This window comes from Meleagris gallopavo, chromosome 6, assembly GCF_000146605.3.
Source record: "Meleagris gallopavo isolate NT-WF06-2002-E0010 breed Aviagen turkey brand Nicholas breeding stock chromosome 6, Turkey_5.1, whole genome shotgun sequence".
Lineage (NCBI taxonomy): Eukaryota > Metazoa > Chordata > Aves > Galliformes > Phasianidae > Meleagris > Meleagris gallopavo.
Window position 1 is genome coordinate 13,250,023 of NC_015016.2, and position 7,476 is coordinate 13,257,498.

Below are 7,476 nucleotides of genomic sequence, written 5' to 3' on the forward strand. Positions count from 1 at the left end.
TTTTCATCATTTTTACATCAAGCAAATGTTACAGCTACTGTAGGGAACAGTTGTGCAAATTATATATTTATGAAAGCCTGAAATACTGAATAAATGAGTTACCTATTCATCTGTAGTCAATGGTAATGTGTATTTTTTTTTTAGTATTAATCAAAGGAATGTGGTTTTTAGTGGAACTCTTTTATCAGTGCTATTGCACTTTTTTTTTTTTTTAAGTTATTTAAGTCCAGACTTATAGCACAATCACTGACATTTACATGCTATGGATCATGAGGCCTGTGTGCAGTAAAGCATGCAGTAAGTAAATTGATGTATCAAAAGACTTGTAGAAGAAAAGTAGAAAATATCTTTCACAGTTCAACCATTTACTTTCACAGTTAGTACCATATATATATATTTTTTATATCCCCTACCCCTTCTAGACCTCTTCAAAAAACAAAACAAGATATTTCATAGAGTGGCTTGGGTTGGAAGAGACCTTTAAATGTTATCAGTTCTACCTCCCTCCTGTGGGCAGAGTTGCCACCCAGCAGATCAGGCTGCCTAGGGTCCATCCAGCCTGGCCTTGAACCTGTCCAGGGATGGGACATCACAACTGCTCTGGGCAACTTATTCCAGTACCTCACTATGCTCTGAGTAAGATTTCCTTCTCACACCTAGCCACAACCTCCCCTCTCTTAGCTTAAAGCCATTCGCCATTGTTCTGTTACTACCAGGCCATATAAAAAGTCAGTCTCTGCCTTGTTTATAAGCAGCTTTAAATAATGAAAGGCTGCTGTAAGGTCTCCCTGGAGCCTTCTTCAGGCTGAACAAGTCCAGCTCCTATGCCTTTCTTTGTAGGAGAATGCTCCAGCATTCTCTTGAATTCAGTTTGGTCTTGCTTAGATTGAGATTAAACTAGTAAATTAGGAATAGAAATATCCTTAGGAACAGAAGGGAAAGCTGGAGGCCCAGGGACAAGGAAGAATGTTCCCAGGGTTAGCATAGTCAGAACACCACAGCTGGTTGTTGGACATCAGCCAGGAATAATTTTGACTTGTTTATTTCACATATTTTTCTCCATGAACATGTTTGGGGGACACTTCATTAAATACATCTAATAGTCTTCAAAGATCTGTGTCTTTAACCTTTTCTTTTTTCAAAGAACTAACAGGGTAGTGGATACGAAAATGGAAAAGTAATATTAGCAAGGATTATCTGCACAATAAAAAGAACACAGTAGAAATGAATGAAGGCAGTGAAGTAGGACAGGTTAGAATTCAATTTATTCTTTACATGTTTGTCTGCATGAAGATTTTCTGTAATAAGGTATTTTATTGGTAACATTGTGCAGGCATACAATAACAAATCCTACAAAAAATATAATCTAAATAAATCACAGAATTTGGATGTACAACTTGTCTGCAGATCTTGTCCTGTATGCTATGTGGCAAATGGCTCTCCATTCTGAGCAATAGACACTATTTTGTGTTGCTTCTGGCTGCTGATCAATCAAGGAATATCTCCAGATGTAGACAAGCCTATGGAATATTTGTGTCTAACTTTTTTGATTGATATTAGGAAATGTATTTGTGCCAGGTTGACTAAAGAAAAATAATACTGTTTAATGATGAACTTGTTCTTCAAAGAAATAATGTCTCGGTCTGTTTTTGCATCAGACTGCTGGGAGCTCAGGGAATCAGGGCATTCTGTGCAGGAGAACTCAAAACAATGTGTCCTTTCCTGAAAGAAGAGATGAATATGACTGTAAGAGCAAAGAGTGCAGACTGAACAGCTGAGCCTCCCTGTTCAGAGGACTGAGTATAACAGTTTGGTTATGCAACTGCAGGGAGGGAGGATGCTGCTGCCTCTGCATGTTCTCAGCACACAGCTGGACAATTGCTTCCCTTGGTGCAATCTTCACAAGGGCCTTGTGGCTGAAGTCCAATTATTCGGCTGTGGAAGCTGAACTGAATTTAATTTTGCAAGAAAATTTTGGAATACATTGGTTGTATGTTTAGAATTCTTTTTGTCTAAATGAGAAAAAAATGATTGTTCATTAGTACTTAGGATGCTATACTAGGGTTGGTTGGGAGGGAGCTAAGTTTCTTCTTAACAGCCTTTATGGTACTCTGTTTTAAATTTGTGACCAGAACAATGCTGATAACAGAGCCACGTTTTTTGGTGTTTTTTTTTTTAATGTATATTTTGTTAAGTTCCAAATTCTAGTCTTAAGGAGCTAAGTCCCACTCCCTGGTTTACCATTTTTGAGAAACAGGCTATAATTCCTAATTAGTGTTTTAAACATTCAAGGTAATTAAAAAACCACAACTGTTATATTTACATATCTAGTTTTGTAAGTATGTGTTCTTGGAGTGAAGTAGGCTCTCAGGTATCCAGAAAAAAGGTCCTTAGCAATGAAACACTGACAGACTGGGTTAGCAGTGCAGTAGACATAGTTTGGGGACAGGATCGGTGTAGCGCAAAAGCAGTCAGAACAGTCCTTAATACAACATGTGATATGGTTTAGTTTTTGCAGAAGGAAAGCTGGGCCATAGAATCTGTTGTGCTTTGATTGATCATAGGCGTAAAAGTGTGTGATAGAGGTCAGTCCTTTTTTGGAGTCTTTCACAATGAAACATCTTAAAAGTGATTAGTCGGTATGCAGTTAGAATTTTAAGATACTGGAACTGTGTATCACCTTGGCCTAGCTCATCTGTTACTTGATCAGCCAGCTCCAAGTTGGCCATCTCACTCTCATTTTTGCTGTGTTCTGGTATGCTCCTTTTATTTTTTTCTGTCCAGCTCTTGAATGCTTATTTTGTTTAAGTCTGCAAATAAGACTCTTTGAAGTTACTTTTTAAAAATGTACTTTATTTTCTGTGTGATGGATATAGCTGCACAAACATAGATGTTTTTATTGCGTAGAGATTGTATCTTTCTGTAGTTATCTAGTTGACTTTCTAAGAAACTTCTTAGCAGAAATTCTTACAGAAATCACGGTAAATGTTGCTCACTGTACATCACATGGCAAAATTTAGTACTGTTCAACTTTGGAGCTGTAAAGGTAAAACCAGTACCATTATTTGAGTCGGATTTACAAAGACAATTCACCTTGCACATTTGGAGTGTTTTTTTGATTGCTGAATTTTTATCAGCTGTTGGTTATCTGCCTTCTAATGTGTGAGCGTTAACAACATTTCCAGACTTCATTAGAATAAGAAAAAGCCTGTACAAAATCCTTCCTGAATGGCACAAGAGGTTGTGTCTTTTTTTAGTCTCCCCTGAGGGAATCAGTGTCCAAGTAACCTGAAATATTGTAATACAAATAGAAGTAGTGATTAGGGATTGATTGTTTCTCATTTAGTTTTCATGTCATTTCAACGCCAGCTATGATTCTGTACTTCAGTGCCACATCTCAGGTTTCTGTTGGTTAGCTTGTATAGGTGAATTTGTTATATTCTTACCTTAATCATTAAACTTTTAATGGAATTTTATGGCTGTGTTATCTAAGATTTTCAAATATCTTTTGACTATGTTCAAGTAAATTCTGAAGTATTGAGTATATCTAAAATACATTAAGACCTCCATATTAAGAAAACAGAACACTTGATCTTCTGACAGCATTGCAGTCCTAGTTGGTTAATTCTGTGGTCTAAGCTGATAATAAGATCCTAAAAGTGAATTTTTGCCGGAAAAATGTCACTATACTACCAGTAATAGCTTATTCCTCAACTGTTCAAGTTGAAGATGAAGAAAAGGAAGTAATATGCAAGTAGTGTTTCCTTGATCTTTCCTTTAGTAATCTTTAATTATTTATGTTAGTAACTTTGTCAAACATGTAAGCCTCCTTCTACTCCTTGAAATAACCTGTTTATCTTTAGTGTAAGAATGAATTGGGGGAAAAAAAAAATAAATGTGATGCTCTGTTAGAAAGTATCTTTTTTCACTGCCAGACATAAAGAATCCAACTTCCTGACTGGCTACACGTGTAGCATGAGAACAAGAATACCTGTACAGCTATTTCTGGAGTGTGGTAAAAGCATTGGAAAAGGAATTACCGGAGAAATCTTGTACAAACACAGGCTCGGTGTTACGGTGATTTTCAGACTATCCATTTGGCCAAGTAGTAAATGTAACTTCATTTTTGAGGGGCATTTGTTGAACTGGAGGTTTTCAAAACTCATCTGGATAAAGCTTTAAATTCAAAGCAGGTTGACCCTGCCTTGAGCAGGGAAGTTGGGCTGGAAGACCTGCCAGGATCCCTGCAGGCCTTAATGGCTGTGTGGATACTGACCGTTTCTCTAATGTTGAGTAAGTTGTACTATAAGTGCAGTGCAGTCGCTGTCTGGTATTTGTGATATTCCTTATCTGAAAGGAAAGCTAATATATAGCAAAACTAAATTATATATTCTGTGCTTGTTTGGTCAAAGCAGTATTAATTGTGAACATCAATAAAGTAAAAAAAAAAAGTCTCAGTCATTACAAACTACGGTATAGCTGAAAAGCTTAATGATGTGCTGCAATTCCACCACGAATGATGCTTCATATTGCTAACAACATTAAGATCTATAGGTTCCGTCTCATGGACCTGCAGTCCTTAGTCATGGGCTGAGAACTGCAGCAGAACAAAATAGTGACTTGGACCAAAACAACAAATTAATGCTTAGTTTGGGGCTGGGATAGCACGGAAGAAAGCAGAACAAGAAGGAATTGTACAGTTTGAATTTAAAAATGAGTTCAGAAGTACTCGTTGCCAAGTAAGAGTATGAGATGTCTCTGTTTCATGATTTTTAAGAATCGGAGCTCTGCGAGGACAGGACAAATGGAAATGACCATAAACTGGAGCACAGGAAGTTCCACACCAATATGCAAAGGAACTTCTCCACAGTCAGTAATGGAGCACTGGAACAGGCTGCCTAGGGATGTTGTGGATTCTCCTTCTATGGAAATATTCAAGACCTGCCTGGACTCCTATCTGTGTGCAACCTGCTGCAGGGAGCCTGCTTTGCAGGGGGATTGGACTCGATGATCTCTGGAAGTCCCTTCCAATGCCTACAATTCTGTGATTCTGTGAATCTGTAGAAATGTGGGGAAAAATATTTTTGATCTTCTAATTGTCTAATAATTGTCATAGTAACAGTTTTTCTGTTCTTTGCTCTTTTTAGCTTTTGAAATGGTGTTGTTTTTACAAATGGAAAATAGATAAATTTGCAGTCATAAAAGAAACTGCTCAGCTACAATTTATTTTGTTCACATACATTTCATAAAATGATGAGCTGGTGTTTCTCCTTCTTCATTCAATTAATATTGCTCCCATGCATACTTTTGAGAAACTTGTATATAATTCTTCACAAGACCTTGAGCTTACTCTTTTGGTGTTGGTTACAATTGTGAAATATGAATTACTGTGACTTCTTAAGCTGTCTTCATCGGTAGAAAATTTTTGAGATGTTCTCATTTCTGGTCGTGTATGTGTGAAGTCTTTATTTGTGCAATTGAAGAAATTGGTTTCAAGAGAGAAATCTCCTGAAGAAAAGCAATCACCTTCAGTTGCTTTTTCTTTTAAGGCAAAAGATGCAGTCAGAAGCTGAACTTGCACTGTGTCATTTCCTAAGTAAGCTTTCATTATCAACAAGATATTACTGGAAGTAGCATAGAACCTGTTATGTAGGCACAGTTCCACTCTGACAGATGGGCATAATGTAGCCATGCCAGAGAACCATTATATAGATCACATAGCAGGGTGTGAAGCAAGGAATTTTTGTCCAGGATTGCCACTGAGACGTTCAGTGAGCTTGAAGTTCAGGAAATGTGCTCTGGCTGGGCCATCACATAGGATGACCAAACATGTAAAAATAGTCTGGGTTGTAAGTTCTGATGGGTTTTTACTGGGGGTGGGGGAAGACCAATTGCAGTGAGGCTTCTGTTTCTTTTTGGCTGTCTGCTGAAGTCACCTAGTGGTCTCAGCCAAAAGAATTCTGCTATAGGCACGCTTTTCTCCCTGATTAATTACCTAGGTACGGGAACATTAACTGTATGTAATCTGTCTTGTAAGAAAGCTGGTGTTTCAGTCTGTGGATATCTCTTTGGATACATACTTGTAGGATAAGGAGCTACTGATGCAGGCTGAAATACTGGTGTGAAAATAGGATTAAAACAGAAAATTTTCAGTAATAATAAATAAAGCTTCTGACTGAAGATTTGGATAGTGAAAGCACTGCAGAATTTTGGCAAATACTGTTACTTGAACAAATGCTTTCGTGTGTTGCACTAGTCAGTCTTTATGTATGTCATTGTCATTTCCTCAGGAGCTTTGTCAACTGCATAGCTTCAGTGTTCTAATGCTTTGTTTCAAGTCTAACTCAGCCTTAAAATAGTTAGGTTTTGCTAACTTTCCTGGAAGCTATCTGTGCTTTTGCTAATCTGTACTTTCTGGGGAGCTTGGTTTCTAAAAAGTTTCTGAATGTTGGGGAATAGTGGTGGCGTGGAACCATCATTTAAAAGATGACACAGTATGTGAAAGAAGAGGTGTGAAAAATGAAGTAAATGAAATGGCTTTTTAAACATAATTGACATTTCATGGGCTTCTGTTAGGAGGATGTATTTTCTTAACTAAGTACTTCATTTTTTTCTTTTTGGCTAAGTATTTTTCTTCTGAAATGAAATTACATGATACTGTTTAACTTATGCTTTGTTACATGCCTTGTTTTAAATTAGATTTTGTAGTTAAGCTTAATATGAAATTACAAATTTGATTTAATGCTTTCTTCTAGTACCTGAACTAATGTTCACTGCATTAGATGGTATAGTCATCACTGAGAAGCTTTGTTCTTCTAACAAATGTACCAAAAATAAATTCAGTTAGGGTCAAGGTGGTTTAGTTTAATACTATTAAGATATTTAGTAGTGTAATTACTTTCAGATAGTTCTCCCTTCCCAGAGGATAAGATTTTTAGTTTTGATGCCTGCTTAAAGCACGAGAAAAACAGAAAAATTACTGTCATAACCTTTACAGCCTATTTTTCATTTTCTCTGTAGTATCCTGAAGGATTTTGTCTAACATCTAAAATAAACATCCTCGTATGGACAAGCATCAAGTTAGGTTAATTGAGTTCACCTAATATTCAGAGCCCATGTGTCTGTCTGGATACCAATTTCCTGTAAAGACCTGAGTATCTTTCCATGAAGATTACTTTGAATTATTACAAGTGTAAGCTCTGCTTCCTTTGATTGTTGAAGACAATTTACAGTGTAATTTTAAGACTCTTTTTCATTTTTTTTGATTTTTTTTTCTTCTGTATTTATCCTTTCATTCTGTGGTAACATAAGGAGGAGTGTAAACATGATAGAGCTTTTTTATGGCATTAAGATGAATTTGACTTTTTAATTCTATCCAACTTGAACTCCACTTGTTTGAAATTCTTAGATCCATTAACAGCAGATTTCAAGGGATTACTCTGCGTTCTGGAGTACTGCATTTTGAATGTCTTTTTT